The following is a 19,438-nucleotide window of genomic DNA, read 5'->3' as shown; positions in this document are numbered from 1 at the left end:
GAAACAAGCAAAGAAATTGTTTATTTTGTATTCAAACTTTACAAATTGCAACAACATTCACCCCCTAAACACGAGCCACCTGGTTTGCCCAATGATCCTTTACAAAAATGGTCACACTGTTCTGGTGCAGTTGGACAAAAATTCGATATGAAGCATAATTTTCCGCCTGCTCCTGAAACTATCATTTCATTCCATTAGCAATAATATATAAAATTATGTTGATAAGATTATTTTTTAAAATAGATAATTTAATTAAAAACATAACAATGAATATGAAGCAATGCAAATTGAGTTTTATAAATAGATAATTACCGGCAACCATGCCTGAAGCAATGCAAATAATCAAAATGGTTAAAAAGAGAGTCTTGTAGGATGCCATTTTATTTTTAAATGTTGAAGTAAACATCTTGCAAGAGCCTATTTATAAGGACTTTGGGAATTGAATTATGAAATAAGATATTATTTTGATTGTTGAAAATTCAATCTTTTAATTTAAATCTTTTATTTATTTTATATGCTTTTTTTAAATCGACCCAATGAATAATACTACACAAAATTTCCAAATATTATTTTAATTATATAATTTCTCAAAAATTAAACTATTTTTGGGATAGATTTAAATTTTTATTCATACCATATAATGATGGGATACATTATTGTTCAGAATTAAACATCATATAAATATACAAGTGTTATACGACATAACCTATTAAATGTCTGTGTAAAAAAAAGCCATTGAAATGTCAACTTTAATATGTTTTAATAACATCTCTTTTAGTAGTAAAACATTTTTTAGTCATTTATTAAATTGTCATGAATATTAAATAGTTTCTAAACTCAAAACAAAAGAATTTGATAATTTTATTTCTCAATATCTTTTAAGAGTGAAATTTTATTTTCCGAATTGCTTTATGTAGATCCCATAATTAATCTACAAATGCTGAGAATTTAGTCTATATAATATCTTTATAACATCTTTTTGGCTACAATGTCTTCCCATCCAATGGTACAAAATAAAATGTAATTTTTTTTGAATAGTTATAAATTTTTTCTCTATATTATGTGATTACAACGTCTTTCATATCCAACAGTGAAATTTAGAAACAAAACTCTTTCAGTTGTCCAAAAATCTAACAAAATACTGTTGGAAAATTTAACAATTTTTTATTGAAATTTTTTAACCACAAATTTTAACTTATTTTATAAAATTTTAATGATTCAATCTATAAAGGAGTTGTATTTGCTAATTTTTTTTTTATATATCATTATGGAAAATTTAAAATAGATGGAAACACATTTCAAATTGAAAATAGTCAAAAAAAATTTAAATATTAATGTGTAAGATATTATCAGAACGAAAGGGATCTTCTAATTAAATATAAAATAAATATATATATTAATTCGGAATAACAATATTTTCTGTATTTTCTGTAACTTAAACAACAATATTACTTTTAAGTATTATTTGATAAAAAATATTGGGCAACACTTAAGTTTTTCTGTATTATATGAATATTGATAAAATAAGAGAAAAATATATTCCAAACTTAAAAAACAATAATTTGATATCCTTATTAATAAATATTAAATAAAATTTATTTTTCTACTATTTTTCTACTATTTTTCCAGAATGTAATATCTTGGCCTAAACCATTGGTTTAAAATCCAATCGCTTTTGTTTTTAATCTCTCATAAAGCCCATGATTGTTACAAGTAGTGTATTGTCTACTAATAAATATTAATTTATTTATGAAAATTATTTTTACAAAACCTAACGTTTTGTTCTATCAATGAATTGTATTACCTCGATTAGTTTTTGTTGTGCCATTTTGGAAATTTTAACTTCATGCCGATATATTTCAAATTAGAAATCTTCACTTTTATTTCAATGTTATTGTGTTTAATATTAAGAGGATAAGAACATCAGACTAACTTATAGAATAAGTTAATAAATATTAATTTGAAATAGATTATGTACATTATATTTTATCAAATAATTTGTTGGTCAAATAAATTAGTTTCATATATATGAATATATAAATTTTATGTGACATATCCTATAAATGCCAATTTTTATAGGTTCATCAATGTTTTAAAAATTGAACCGAAGATCGAACCGGTGAAATTTCTGGTTTAAGGTTCAATTGATTCAATCGGTTAATGTTACGGTTGAACCGTTTATTAAATAAACTAATATTCATAGATATGTCAGACATAATCACATGTTCACAACATAATAAAATAAATATTTCAAAAATCAATTACAAACTTAATACAACAAAACCAATAGCACATATAATAACACAACATAGTTGCACAATTCATTTCATCTTCATTTAATAATAATTTGAACAAATTAAAAAATTATAATAAAATAAGTTAAGCTAATTCAAACCAAAATTAAAATAATATAAGATACTAAGTAAAATAAAGTTCAAATAACTAAGAATACATAAATTAAATAAAATAGAATACAAAAATTAAGAATACAATATACTTAATTAAAAAAAAAAAATCGAGTTGAACTAAGACAAATAAGTTATAGTTGACAACAACAAACAATATTGAATTAAACGACAATTAACATTGAGCTGGACATCGTGATTATGTTTGAAAGAGACGACGTGATGATGATACAGTGTAGTTGAAAGAAAAACTATAACGATGTGACGAAACTTGGAAGTTTGTATGGGTGTAAGAAAATATAATTATTTTTTTGGTTGGTGAATGCATGTTAAGTTTTAATATTGACATTTTTTTTTACAAAATGGTCAATTTGATGTATTTTTCTGAACCAGACGGTATAACGAAACCGACTCCGGTTCTTTGGTTCAAATGATTTTAGACGGTTTAATCTAGTTTTTCCGGTTTTACAAATCGGCCGGTTCAATCTAGTTTTTTCGATTTTACTCCGGTTTTGATCCAGTAGCGGATTTGAAAGGTTGACCCAACCGGATTCATCTCCGATTCCCGGACAAACCGATTGAACCGACCGGTTCGATCCAATTTTTAAAATACTGGGTTCAAATAAATTATTTTCGTACATATAAACATACAAATTTTATACGACATATCCTATTAAATTCCAACTTTTATACGTTCAATTAAGATCTCTTTTATTAGTCACGATTAATAATGTGAAATATTTTCTCAACTCTTGATTTTAAAATATTATAACTCTTTCTGGTTTCTTTTTAAAATGAATCTTAATTTTAAAATTACTTTATGTAGAACCCATAATTCTTCTTCAAGTGCATATCATATAATCTCGATGATATTTTTATTTAATAAAATATCTTTCATAATCAATATTATAGAATAAAATAAAAATATTTACGGATGGATTTTAGGTAGTATTTTAATAAAAATATTGGCCAATATATGGATTTTTCTCTAATTCTTACGCATCCATAAAAAAAAAACCAATAAAAACTACTCGAAAGTTAAAAAAATCATTTAATAATCTATTAAATATGTAAAGTAGAGTATTTTCCAGGTAATAAATATTAAGTTATTCTTTAACAAATTTATTTTTAAATTTTTTTCATTAAACTTTAATAATTCCATCTATAAATTAATTGTGTTCCCTAAAATATATTTGTTGTTCCATTGTGTTTAATAGCATGAGGTTGAGAACATCCGTCTATTTTATTAATGAAATAATTATATAATTATTAAAAATATATTATTTTCACTATATTTGATCAAATAATTTGAATATATTTTATTATAATTCAAACCAATTGACCAAATAACTTGATGAGATTTTATGATAATTTAAAACCCAAAATTAGATTTTAATTATTATTTTTACAAAAATAATGGATGTCATTTGTATTTTTGATTATTAACTAATGCTAAAATCTACTGTTATTAGACAAGTATTTATTTGATATATTTTTTTAAAGAATAATAAATGTCATACATTAAAAAATAGTTATATTATATTTCCACAGTCTCAGTAAAAAACAAAATATCGCACCTTTTTCTTTAAAGGAATATGAATATTTTGTCATGTGAAGTTATGGTAGATTATTTTTATAAGTTAGTGATGTTTTTCATTATTTTTATAACTATAATTATAAAATCCATAACAACTATTAATTAAATAATTTGTAAATACAATAATTAAATATAAGTTTAGTGTTGAGAATTATTAAATTTGTATACCAATTAATCAATAGAAATTATAAAAATAAATATTTAAAATGAAATTACATGATTGATACTTCAAATTTTTTTTTAGTAAATTTCAGATGGAGTGTTGGTAGATGAATGTATTCAAACAAGAAAGAAGAAACAAGCAAAGAAATTGTTTATTTTGTATTCAAACTTTACAAATTGCAACAACATTCACCCCTAAACACGAGCCACCTGGTTTGCCCAATGATCCTTTACAAAAATGGTCACACTGTTCTGGTGCAGTTGGACAAAAATTCGATATGAAGCATAATTTTCCGCCTGCTCCTGAAACTATCATTTCATTCCATTAGCAATAATATATAAAATTATGTTGATAAGATTATTTTTTTATAATAGATAATTTAATTAAAAACATAACAATGAATATGAAGCAATGCAAATTGAGTTTTATAAATAGATAATTACCGGCAACCATGCCTGAAGCAATGCAAATAATCAAAATGGTTAAAAAGAGAGTCTTGTAGGATGCCATTTTATTTTTAAATGTTGAAGTAAACATCTTGCAAGAGCCTATTTATAAGGACTTTGGGAATTGAATTATGAAATAAGATATTATTTTGATTGTTGAAAATTCAATCTTTTAATTTAAATCTTTTAATTTATTTTATATGCTTTTTTTAAATCGACCCAATGAATAATACTACACAAAATTTCCAAATATTATTTTAATTATATAATTTCTCAAAAATTAAACTATTTTGGGATAGATTTAAATTTTATTCATACCATATAATGATGGGATACATTATTGTTCAGAATTAAACATCATATAAATATACAAGTGTTATACGACATAACCTATTAAATGTCTGTGTAAAAAAAGCCATTGAAATGTCAACTTTAATATGTTTTAATAACATCTCTTTTAGTAGTAAAACATTTTTTAGTCATTTATTAAATTGTCATGAATATTAAATAGTTTCTAAACTCAAAATAAAAGAATTTGATAATTTTATTTCTCAATATCTTTTAAGAGTGAAATTTTATTTTGAATTGCTTTATGTAGATCCCATAATTAATCTACAAATGCTGAGAATTTAGTCTATATAATATCTTTATACATCTTTTGGCTACAATGTCTTCCCATCCAATGGTACAAAATAAAATGTAATTTTTTTTGAATAGTTATAATTTATTTTTTTCTATATATGTGATTACAACGTCTTTCATATCCAACAGTGAAATTTAGAAACAAAACTCTTTCAGTTGTCCAAAAATCTAACAAAATACTGTTGGAATATTCAACAATTTTTTATTTTGAAATTTTTTAACCACAAATTTTAACTTATTTTATAAATTTTTAATGATTCAATCTATAAAGGAGTTGTATTTGCTAATTATTTTTTTATATATCATTATGGAAAATTTAAAATAGATGGAAACACATTTCAAATTGAAAATAGTCAAAAAATAATAAATATTAATGTGTAAGATATTATCAGAACGAAGGGAATCTTCTAATTAAATATAAAATAAATATATATATTAATTCGGAATAACAATATTTTCTGTATTTTCTGTAACTTAAACAACAATATTACTTTTAAGTATTATTTTGATAAAAATATTGGGCAACACTTAAGTTTTTCTGTATTATATGAATATTGATAAATAAGAGAAAAAATATATTCCAAACTTAAAAAACAATAATTTGATATCTTATTAATAAATATTAAATAAAATTTATTAAAATTTATTTTTCTACTATTTTTCCAGAATGTAATATCTTGGCCTAAACCATTGGTTTAAAATCCAATCGCTTTTGTTTTTAATCTCTCATAAAGCCCATGATTGTTACAAGTAGTGTATTGTCTACTAATAAATATTAATTTATTTATGAAATTATTTTTACAAAACCTAACGTTTTGTTCTATCAATGAATTGTATTTCCTCGATTAGTTTTTGTTGTGCCATTTTGGAAATTTTAACTTCATGCCGATATATTTCAAATTAGAAATCTTCACTTTTATTTCAATGTTATTGTGTTTAATATTAAGAGGATAAGAACATCAGACTAACTTATAGAATAAGTTAATAAATATTAATTTGAAATAGATTATGTACATTATATTTTATCAAATAATTTGTTGGTCAAATAAATTAGTTTCATATATATGAATATATAAATTTTATGTGACATATCCTATAAATGCCAATTTTTATAGGTTCATCAATGTTTTAAAAATTGAACCGAAGATCGAACCGGTGAAATTTCTGGTTTAAGGTTCAATTGATTCAATCGGTTAATGTTACGGTTGAACTGTTTATTAAATAAACTAATATTCATAGATATGTCAGACATAATCACATGTTCACAACATAATAAAATAAATATTTCAAAAATCAATTACAAACTTAATACAACAAAACCAATAGCACATATAATAACACAACATAGTTGCACAATTCATTTCATCTTCATTTAATAATAATTTGAACAAATTAAAAAATTATAATAAAATAAGTTAAGCTAATTCAAGCAAAATTAAAATAATATAAGATACTAAGTAAAATAAAGTTCAAATAACTAAGAATACATAAATTAAATAAAATAGAATACAAAAAATAAAGAATACAATATACTTAATTAAAAAAAAAAATCGAGTTGAACTAAGACAAATAAGTTATAGTTGACAACAACAAACAATATTGAATTAAACGACAATTAACATTGAGCTGGACATCGTGATTATGTTTGAAAGAGACGACGTGATGATGATGCAGTGTAGTTGAAAGAAAAACTATAACGATGTGACGAAACTTAGAAGTTTGTATGGGTGTAAGAAAATATAATTATTTTTGTGGTTGGTGAATGAATGTTAAGTTTTAATATTGACATTTTTTTTTACAAAATGGTCAATTTGATGTATTTTTCTGAACAGACGGTATAACTGTTGGTGCAAAGGTAGAATATATGAGATGGAAATATTCTTATTCAGAGAATAACGGTACAAAAGGATAAAAGTTACAATGATTGAACCCTATTTATAAGCCTCAACAAATTTAAATATGAATCAATCTAATATTTAAATCTAATATCTAACAAACTTAAATATGAATCAAATCTAATATTTAAATCTAATACTAACAAACTTAAATATGAATTAAATTAAATTAAATCTAATACATCCCTTAATTCATATTCCATCAAAACTTGTAACACCAATTCCATCCTTAATATGAGAAATTGGTCAGTCTTGATAGCTTTCGTCAGAACATCTGCCAACTGCTTCTGAGTGCTGCAGTGTACAACTTCTAACACCCTCTGAACTTGATTCTCAGAAAATGAACTTGGTTTCAATGTGCTTGCTTCTCCCATGCAACACGGGTTTCTGGCAAGATGATTGCAGACTTGTTGTCAATCATCAGCTTCAGAGGTTTGTTTACTTTAATCTTAGATCCTGCAATAGATTCGAATCCACACAGCTTGGCATGCAGTAACAGCACCTGCAATATATTCAGCTTTACAAGTTGACAACGCCACAAAGGTTGCTTCTTGGAACACAAGAAATGGGACCCCCAGAAATTTGAATAAGTACCCAGACGTACTTCTTGTCAACTCTTGTCTCCAACCAATCAGAATCTGAATAACTCAGAAGTTTACTCATCCTTTCTTCCAGAAGGAAATAATGCTCATACTTCAGAGTCCCTTGATATACCTCAGAATCCTGACTGCAGCTTGGTAATGGGACATTAGGTTACTCATGAACCTAAACCATCCCAATGAATAGCAATATCAGGTCTGGTATGCACAAATACCTCAGAGAACCAACTAACTGTTTGAAGGTTGTGCGTCCACATCCTTTCCATCAGAGTCAGAATCCAGTTCTGATTTGTATCAGAAGGGTGACAGCAATCTTACAATTCTAAATTCAAATCTCTTAGAAGTTCTAATTATACTTGAGCTGATGCAAAATAATACCTTTCTCAGAGTATCTGAACTCCATTCCTAGAAAGTATGTCATTTGCCTAAATCAGTCATTTCGAATTCATCATCAGAACTTTGAACTTAGCTATCTCCGGTTAAAATTCAGTCAGCATATATCATCAACATAAAGCATACCAGAGTCATATTTCCTTCAGAAGTATGCTGAAATAGACACCGTACTCCATCTCCATTTCTGAAAGCCTTGCTTCTTGAAAAAAGAATCAATCTTCTTATTCCAAGCTCTGGGCGCTGTTCAATCCATATAGAGCTTTGTATAATCTGTACACCATCCCTTCCTGATTCTTTTTCACAAATCCAGGAGGTTGTGACACGTAAACTTCTTCTTCTAATGGACCGTCAGAAATGCAGATTACATCTAAATGCATAGAGGCCAATTCCTGTTAGCAGCTATTGCAATCACATTTGATGTTTCATGTCTTGCTACAGGTGCAAACACTCAGAGTAATCCAGCCAGGTTTCTGTAGAAATCCTCTGGCTACCAATCTTGCTTTATGTTTGCCAATTGAACCATTGGCTTTAACTTCTGCTTGAAAAACCATCTGACGCTGATGGCTTTCTTGTCTTTGGAGTTCTGTCAGCTTCCAAGTCTTGTTCCTCTATAGCATCAAGTTCTCTTTCATGGCCTTCAGCCAGAGCTTCTGCTTAAGAGCTTCAAGCTGTAAGAGCTCTTCTGTACTCTATGGGTTCAGAGTCTACAACATGGCACACTGAATAATCTCCTTCAGAGTCTACTTCAGTGTCTTGCAGCATGTCAAATTTGATATCTTTTGGGGATGTTTCTGACTTGTGGTCTCTGAATTGTTCAGAGTCTTCAACTTCAGAGTTTCTACCTTCAGATGTTGTGACTCCTCCAGAGCTTGACCATCTGAGGTTCTGGCATATTTCCAAGTCTGAATTGCCAAGAATTGGATTACATCAGAGTCTGGGTCATCAGAGTCTGGTCATCAGAGTCTGAAACATCAGGTCTGGAACATCAGATTCTGGATCACTATCAGAGTCAGAATCAAGTCAGAGTTTACTCCAACCTCAGAAATTCTGAATCGACCTTTCTTCAGAGGTTCTAACATTAGAATCAGATTGAGACTTTACCAATTCCAAAACTTCTGATTCCTTCACAATCAATTCTCTACTGAATTCAATTTTATTGGTTTTGGACAATAGAGCTTGTATGCACCTGTATGTGGTACCCTATCAGAATCATCACTTGCTTCTATCATCCAGCTTCTGTCTTCTGGCTTCTGGAACATGTTTATAGCAAACAGAACCAAACACCTTCAGATGACTAAACACTTGCTTATCTCCAGTCCACTTCTGTATGGAACTATTCCTTCAACTTTTTGTAGGACATCGGTGAGTACATACGTTGCAGTGCAACAGCTTTCCCCAGGCTTCTGAGGAAGCTTTTCTCCTTTAGCATGTTTCACATATCAAGCAAAGTGTGGTTTCTTCTTTCAGCAAGACCATTGTGTTGAGGGGATAAGGAGCAGTAACCTCATGCCAATTCCATTCTCTCACAGAACTTCTGGAACTCTTTGGAGTTATACTCACTCCACCGTCAGTTCTAAGAATCTTCAACTTCTGACCACTTGATCTCAGCCTCATCTGAACTTCTTGAATCATCAAACACCTCGTGTTTAAACTTAATAAGGGATACCATGTCATTCTTGTGAACTCATCAACAAATAACACAAAGTATTTATTCCCTCCAATCGATGCTACTGGAAATGGACCCACACATCAGAATGTACAACTCCCAAGGCATGTTTTGCTCTTGGAGCAGTTTCTGACGCAAATGGCAATCGTGGTTGTTTTCCTTCCATGCAAACTTTGATGACTTTTCAGGCTTCTTAATTGCAGGAATTCCATGTACAACTTCTTTGAATTCAGATGTTTTAAGCTTCTGAAATTCAAGTGACCAAATCTTCTGTGCCACAGCTCACTTACTTTCAGCACTTGTTGCACTAAGACATTGAGTCTGCAGTTCTGACATTCACTTGAAGTTCTATTTCCTTCCGGTTGACTCCATAATCAACTTCTGATTGCAGTCATACAGCTTCAGAAGATGTCCTTCATGGTAACTGAAAAACCTTTCTCAATAATTGTCCCACACTCATCAGATTGCTTCTGATGCAGGTATTACCACACGTCTGAATCAATGCTGTTTTCCCATTGTTCAGAATCACTCTGACATTTCCCATACCTTCTGCATTAAGATATTTATCATCAGCACATCTGATTTGTCCTCTTTCAGAGCAAAGTCACCAGCCATTCTGTTTCCAGTGAGATGATTGAACAGCCAGGTCCATATACCACAGTCTATAGATCCATATCATAAGATTCAGAGGCCATCAATAGCACGAATCGTCATCAGAACTTTGGTATATTTGCTTCTTCTGATTTCTCTCCTTGTTTGACCAACAGTCTTAGCAAAGTGACCAAATCTTACAGCAGTAGTAAACATTGGATTTTCTTCTTGTCATACTTCTCTTTTCCCTTCTGAGCATTCTGTTGTCTATCAGAGGTTGCGTTTCTGACTTCTGACCACCATCAGATCTTCTCCTGAAGTTTTGACTGCTTCTGATACCCTATCAGAAGTTGCTTTCAGAGAATGCTGCTATACTTCCCTTTCAGAAGTTCTTTCAGTCAAACGCAAATCTTGCGCTTCAGATGCTTGCAGTCTTCAATTCTCATGGTGCTCAGATCTTTGGAATGTTCTATTGCTCCACAATGTAATCAATTGACAGGTAAGGGATCTCAATACTTCTCCATGAGTGTTCTTTCAGAAAGAGGTTTCTCAACACGCTTCATCCATTAGTGATCAGAATCACTCTGGAGATGTATTCAGAAACTTTCTCATTATTTTCATGTTGAGTTTATATTGCTTTCTCAAGGATGAAGTCCACATTTCTTTCACTGATGGTCACCACCATAACATCTAACCAGTGTGTCCCACGAGCTTTGCGTCGTTGAATCTGCAATCTTCTCAAACACATTACATCAAAACATTGATGAATGAAGAACAAGCTTTTGATCTTTATCCTTACTTCTCGCGCGTTTTCTGTTCATCGTCGCATATGTGCTACGGAACATAACATCAGTGACAAGATCTAGAACATCTTGAGCACAGAACAGTACACGCATTAGGATCATCCAAGATTCCGTTTTTACGTCAAATACTGGAAGTTTGGTGTTCATGTTGCCGTTTGTTCATTTTCTACCTTGCACAGTACATAGATTTCACCACAGTTTTCCCAACCCAAGAATCTAATTTGATCAGATTTTGTTCAAGATTCAACACGAATAAGAAGAATCAAAATCAAACACACAAGACTCACGTTCACTCGTGTTTCCCGTGTTCCCAATGAATCCGAAACGGAGCTCTAGATACCAATTGTTGGTGCAAAGGTAGAAATATGAGAATGGAAATATTCTTATTCAGAGAATAACGGTACAAAATGGATGAAAAGTTACAATGATTGACACCCTATTTATAAGCTGACAAATTTAAATATGAATCAAAATCTAATATGTAAATCTATATCTAACAAACATTAAATATGAATCAAATCTATATTTTAAATCTATATCTACAACTTCAATAGGAATTAAATCTAATAATTTAAATTAATAATAACAAAATGACTCTGTTCTTGGTTCGAATGATTTTGGACGGTTTAATTAGTTTTTCGATTTTACAAATCGGCCGGTTCACTCTAGTTTTTCGATTTTACTCCGGTTTTGATCCAGTAGCGGTTTTGAAAGGTTGACCTAACCGAATTCATCTCGATTCCCGGACAAACCGATTGAACGACCGATTCGATCCAATTTTTAAAATACTGGGTTCAAAAAAATTATTTTCGTACATATAAACTTATACGACATATCCTATTAAATTCCAACTTTTATACGTTCAATTAAGATCTCTTTTATTAGTCACGATTAATAATGTGAAATATTTTCTCAACTCTTGATTTTAAATATTATAACTCTCTTTTGGTTTTCTTTTTAAAATGAATCTTAATTTAAAATTACTTTATGTAGAACCCATAATTCTTCTTCAAGTGCATATCATATAATATCGATGATATTTTTATTTAATAAAATATCTTTCATAATCAATATTATAGAATAAAATAAAAAAAATTTACGGATGGATTTTAGGTAGTATTTTAATAAAAATATTGGCCAATATATGGATTTTTCTAATTCTTACGCATCCATAAAAAAAACCAATAAAAAAATACTCGAAAGTTAAGAAAATCATTTAATAATCTATTAAATATGTAAAGTAGAGTATTTTCCAGGTAATAAATATTAAGTTATTCTTTAACAAATTTTTTTTAAATATTTTTCATTAAACTTTAATAATTCATCTATAAATTAATTGTGTTCCCTAAAATATATTTTGTTGTTCCATTGTGTTTAATAGCATGAGGTTGAGAACATCCGTCTATTTTATTAATGAAATAATTATATAATTATTAAAAAATATATTATTTTCACTATATTTGATCAAATAATTTGAATATATTTATATAATTCAAACCAATTGACCAAATAACTTGATGAGATTTTATGATAATTTAAACCCAAAATTAGATTTTAATTATTATTTTTACAAAAATAATGGATGTCATTTGTATTTTGATTATAACTAACGCTAAAATCTACGGTTATTAGACAAGTATTTATTTGATATATTTTTTTAAAGAATAATAAATGTCATACATTAAAAAATAGTTTATATTATATTTCCACAGTCTCAATAAAAACAAAATATCGCACCTTTTTCTTTAAAGGAATATGAATATTTTGTCATGTGAAGTTTATGGTAGATTATTTTTATAGTTAGTGATGTTTTCATTATTTTTATAACTATAATTATAAAATCCATAAACTTAATTAAATAATTGTAAATACAATAATTAAATATAAGTTAGTGTTGAGAATTATTAATTTGTATACCAATTAATCAATAGAAATTATAAAAATAAATATTTAAAATGAGATTACATGATTGATACTTCAAAATTTTTTTTATGTAAATTTCAGATGGAGTGTTGGTAGATGAATGTATTCAAACAAAGAAAGAAACAAGCAAAGAAATTGTTTATTTTATATTCAAACTTTACAAATTGCAACAACATTCACACCCTAAACACCGAGCCACCTGGTTTGCCCAATGATCCTTTACAAAAATGGTCACACTGTTTGGTGCAGTTGGACAAAAATTCGATATGAAGCATATTTTCCGCCTGCTCTGAAACTATCATTTCATTCCATTAGCAATAATATATAAAATTATGTTGATAAGATTATTTTTTATAAATAGATAATTTAATTAAAAACATAACAATGAATATGAAGCAATGCAAATTGAGTTTTATAAATAGATAATTACCGGCAACCATGCTGAAGCAATGCAAATAATCAAAATGGTTAAAAGGAGTCTTGTAGGATGCCATTTTTTTTTTAATGTTGAAGTAAGCATCTTGCAAGAGCCTATTTATAAGGACTTTGGGATTGAATTATGAAATAAGATATTATTTTGATTTTGAAAATTCAATCTTTTAATTAAATCTTTTATTTATTTTATATGCTTTTTTTAAAGGACCCAATGAATAATACTACACAAAATTTCCAAATATTATTTTAATTATATAATTTCTCAAAAATTAAACTATTTTGGGATAGATTTAATTTGATTCATAACCATAATGATGGGATACATTATTGTTCAGAATTAACACATATATAATATACAAGTGTTATACGACATAACCTATTAAATGTTTGTATAAAAAAAAAGCCATTGAAATGTCAACTTTAATATGTTTAATAACATCTCTTTTAGTAGTAAAACATTTTTTAGTCATTTATTAAATTGTCATGAATATTAAATAGTTTCTAAACTCAAAATAAAAGAATTTGATAATTTTATTTCTCAAATCTTTTAAGAGTGAAATTTTATTTCCGAATTGCTTTATATAGATCCATAATTAATCTACAAATGCTGAGAATTTAGTCTATATAATATCTTTATTAATCTTTTGGCTACAATGTCTTCCCATCCAATGGTACAAAATAAAATGAAATTTTTTGAATAGTTATAATTTTTTTTTTAATTTTTTTTTGTATTATGTGATTACAACGTCTTTCATATCAACAGTGAAATTTAGAAACAAAACTCTTTCAGTTGTCCAAAAATCTAACAAAATACTGTTGGAATATTCAACAATTTTTATTTTGAAATTTTTTACCACAAATTTTAACTTATTTTAAAATTTTTAATGATTCAATCTATAAAGGAGTGTATTTGCTAATTATTTTTTTATATATCATTATGGAAAATTTAAAATAGATGGAAACACATTTCAAATTGAAAATAGTCAAAAAATAAATAAATATTAATGTGTAAGATATTATCAGAACGAAGGGAATTCTAATAAATATAAAATAAATATATATTAATTCAGAATAACAATATTTTCTGTATTTCTGTAACTTAAACAACAATATTACTTGTAAGTATTATTTTGATAAAAAATATTGGGCAACACTTAAGTTTTTATGTATTATATGAATATTGATAAAATAAGAGAAAAAATATATTCCAACTTAAAAAACATAATTGATATCCTTATTAATAAATATAAATAAAATTTATTAAAATTTATTTTTCTACTATTTTCCAGAATGTAATATCTTGGCCTAAAACCATTGGTTTAAAATCCAATCGCTTTGTTTTTAATCTCTCATAAAGCCCATGATTGTTACAAGTAGTGTATTGTCTACTAATAAATATAATTTTTTATGAAAATTTTTTACAAAACCTAACGTTTTGTTCTATCAATGAATTGTATTTCCTCGATTTTTTTGTTGTGCCATTTTGGAAATTTTAACTTCATGCCGATATATTTCAAATTAGAAATCTTCACTTTTATTTCAATGTATTGTGTTTAATATTAAGAGGATAAGAACATCAGACTAACTTATAGAATAAGTTAAAAATATAATTTGAAATAGATATGTACATTATATTTTATCAAATAATTTGTTGGTCAAATAAATTAGTCATATATATGAATATATAAATTTTTGTGACATATCCTATAAATGCCAATTTTTATAGGTCATCAATGTTTTAAAAATTGAACGAAGATCGAAACGGTGAAATTTCTGGTTTAAGGTTCAATTGATTCAATCGGTTAATGTTACGGTTGAACCGTTTATTAAATAAACTAATATCATAGATATGTCAGACATATCACATGTTCACAACATAATAAATAAATATTTCAAAAATCAATTACAAACTTAATACAACAAAACCAAGCAATATAATAACACAACATAGTTGCACAATTCATTCATCTTCATTTAATAATAATTTGAACAAATTAAAAAATATAATAAAATAAGTTAAGCTAATTCAAGCCAAAATTAAAATAATATAAGATACTAAGTAAAATAAAGTTCAAATAACTAAGAATACATAAATTAATAAAATAGAATACAAAATATAAAGAATACAATATACTTAATAAACAAAAAAAATCGAGTTGAACTAAGACAAATAAGTTTAGTTGACAACAACAAACAATATTGAATTAAACGACAATTAACATTGAGCTGGACATCGTGATTATGTTTGAAAGAGACGACGTGATGATGATGCAGTGTAGTTGAAAGAAAAAAACTATAACGATGTGACGAAACTTAGAAGTTGTATGGGTGTAAGAAAATATAATTATTTTTTGTGGTTGGTGAATGAATGTTAAGTTTTAATATTGACATTTTTTTTTACAAAATGGTCAATTTGATGTATTTTTCTGAACCAGACGGTATAACAAAACTGACTCCGTTTTTGGTTCGATGATTTGGACGGGTAATCTAGTTTTCCGATTACTCGGTTTTGACCCACTAGTGATTTTGAAAGGTTGACCCAACCAAATTCATCTCCGATTCCAGACCAACCGATTGAATCGGCCGGTTCAATCTAGTTTTTTGCGATTTTACTCGGTTTTGATCCAGTTGCGGTTTTGAAAGGTGACCCAACCGATTCATCTCCGATTTCCGGGACAAACCGATTGAACACGACCGGTTCGATCCAATTTTTAAAATAGGGGTTCAAATAAATTATTTTCGTACATATAAACTACAAATTTATACGACATATCCTATTAAATTCCAATTTTATACGTTCAATTAAGATCTTTTATTAGTCACGATTAATAATGTGAAATATTTTCAACTCTTGATTTAAAATATTATAACTCTCTTTCTGGTTTTCTTTTAAAATGAATTTTAATTTTAAAATTACTTTATGTAGAACCATAATCTTCTTCAAGTGCATATCATATAATCTCGATGATATTTTTATTTAATAAAATATCTTTCACAATCAATATTATAGAATAAAATAAAAATATTTACGGATGGATTTTAGGTAGTATTTTAATAAAAATATTGGCCCATATATGGATTTTTCTCTAATTCTTACGCATCCATAAAAAACCAATAAAAAACTACTCCGAAAGTTTAAAAAATCATTTAATAATCTATAAATATGTAAAGTAGAGTATTTTCCATGTAATAAATATTAAGTATTCTTTAACAAAATTCATTTTTAAATTATTTTCATTAAACTTTAATAATTCCATGTATAATTATTGTGTTCCCAAAAATATTTTGTTGTTCCATTGTGTTTAATAGCATGAGGTCGAGAACATCCGTATTTTATTAATGAAAATAATTATATAATTATAAAAATATATTATTCACTATATTAATCAAATAATTTGAATATTTTTATTATAATTCAAACCAATTGACCAAAAACTTGATGAGATTTTATGATAATTTAAACCCCCAAAATTAGATTTTAATATTATTTTTACAAAAATATGGATGTCATTTGTATTTTGATTATTAACTAATGCTAAAATCTACGGTTATTAGACAAGTATTTATTGATATATTTTTTTAAAGAATAATAAAGGTCATACATTAAAAAATAGTTTATATTATATTTCCACAGTCTCAATAAAAACAAAATATCGCACCTTTTCTTTAAAGGAATATAAATATTTTGTCATGTGAAGTTTATGGTAGATTATTTTTATAAGTTAGTGATGTTTTTCATTATTTTTATAACTATAATTATAAAATCCATAACAATATTAATTAAAGAATTTGTAAATACATAATTAAATATAAGTTAGTGTTGAGAATTATTAAATTTGTATACCAATAATCAATAGAAATTATAAAAATAAATATTTAAAATGAAATTACATGATTGATACTTCACAATTTTTTATGTAAATTTCAGATGGAGTGTGGTAGATGAATGTATTCAAACAAAGAAAGAAACAAGCAAAGAAATTGTTTATTTATATTCAAACTTTCCAAATTGCAACAACATTCACCTTCTAAAACACGAGCCACCTGGTTTGCCCAATGATCCTTTACAAAAAATGGACACTGTTCTGGTGCAGTTGGACAAAAAAAATCGATATGAAGCATAATTTTCGCCTGCTCCTGAAACTATCATTTCATTCCATTAGAAATATATATAATAATTTGTGGAGATTATTTTTTATAAATAGATAATTTAATTAAAAACATAACAATGCATATGAAGCAATGCAAATTGAGTTTTTAAATAAATAATTACCGGCAACCATGCCTGAAGCAATGCAAATAATCAAAATGGTTAAAAAGAGAGTCTGTAGGATGCCATTTTATTTTTAAATGTTGAAGTAAGCATCTTGCAAGAGCCTTATTAAGGACTTGGGAATTGAATTATGAAATAAGATATTATTTGATTTGTTGAAAATTCAATCTTTTAATTTAAATCTTTTTATTTATTTATATGCTTTTTTTAAATCGACCCAATGAATAATACACAAAATTTCAAATATTTTTTAATTATATAATTTCTCAAAAATTAAACTTTTTGGGATAGATTTAAATTTTTATTCATACCATATAATGATGGGATACGTTATTGTTTAGAATTAAACATCATATAAATATACAAGTGTTATACGACATAACCTATTAAATGTCTGTGTAAAAAAAAAGCCATTGAAATGTCAACTTTAATATGTTTTAATAACATCTTTTAGTAGTAAACTTTTTTAGTCATTTATTAATTGTCATGAATATTAAATAGTTTCTAAACTCAAAATAAAAGAATTTGATAATTTAATTCTCAATATTTTGAGAGTGAAATTTTATTTTCGAATTGCTTTATGTAGATCCCATAATTAATCTACAAATGTGAGAATTTAGTCTATATAATATCTTTATTACATCTTTTGGCTACAATGTCTTCCCATCCAATGGTACAAAATAAAATGTATTTTTTTTTTGAATAGTTATAAAAATATTATATTTTTTTCTCTATATTATGTGATTACAACGTCTTTCATATCCAACAGTGAATTTAGAAACAAAACTCTTCAGTTGTCCAAAAATCTAACAAATACTGTTGGCATATTATAAGATATGGGCCAATACACTTGAGTGGGCTTTTTGCTTTCAGCCAAAAAGTGTTTATAATAGAACCATGGTGTAGGAAGCATTTGTGAGTTGCAATTTCGTTTCTCTCTCTCTCTCTCACTCAAAGCCTTCATTCGTAGCAGCTAACACTGAGATTGAAGGAATCCGTTCGTGTGGACATGAGTAGAGGGTGTGGTCCGTTCAATATTTGTGATCGCTCCGTAGATCTGCATAAAAGGTTACAATTGCCACAAGAGGTAATGATTCTATCACTGATAGCTCATTCGTAAGGATCACTAAAGGATAATTTTAAGTTCCGTTGCATTTTGGATTGCTTTTCTCCTTCAGTGGTATCAGAGCCACTTACGAAACTGAATCTGATAGCTGTTTATTTTCTGTATTTTTTGTATTATACGATTTAAAAGACAAAATGAATCAAAGAATAAACGAGTAATTAAATTTGGCATCATGTGTGTAGATTTGGATGATTGATGTTGACTATGCTTCGGAATCCGACATTAGTATGGTTGACAAGCAGCGATACATGATAGTCCAGTAGGTTATGCAATTGAGACCGATCAGGTTTATATATGATTATAAGTAATCTTGATGCAAAATACGGTTTGATATATGTTTCTATTCGTTCATTCAAACACTTAATGGTTATTTTCCTTTGGGCGACCAATGGTCGTTTGCTTCTTGATTTGACATTAGTATGGTGAAAAAATGACGTGTTGATCAATCTATTGGATCAACAATCGAGGTGTGTTTGACGGT

General features: G+C 27.2%; 1 long non-coding RNA gene across 4 annotated transcripts; it reads right to left on the bottom strand.

The window, feature by feature from the left end:
• LOC127082332 (uncharacterized) lies at positions 1-17,884 on the bottom strand. Of its 4 annotated transcripts, none has more exons than XR_007788174.1 (2): positions 4,609-4,675; positions 1-178 (listed from the first exon to the last, which is right to left on the bottom strand). It is a non-coding gene; the product is annotated as an uncharacterized LOC127082332 (long non-coding RNA). The 4 variants fall into 4 exon arrangements; XR_007788172.1 differs by lacking the exon at positions 4,609-4,675 and adding an exon at positions 313-379; XR_007788176.1 differs by lacking the exons at positions 1-178; positions 4,609-4,675 and adding exons at positions 4,297-4,473; positions 17,832-17,884.
• Positions 17,885-19,438: the final 1,554 nt, after the last annotated feature.

This window comes from Lathyrus oleraceus, chromosome 1 (genome assembly GCF_024323335.1).
Source record: "Lathyrus oleraceus cultivar Zhongwan6 chromosome 1, CAAS_Psat_ZW6_1.0, whole genome shotgun sequence".
NCBI lineage: Eukaryota > Viridiplantae > Streptophyta > Magnoliopsida > Fabales > Fabaceae > Lathyrus > Lathyrus oleraceus.
This window is presented reverse-complemented; position numbering and strand designations above follow the sequence as displayed.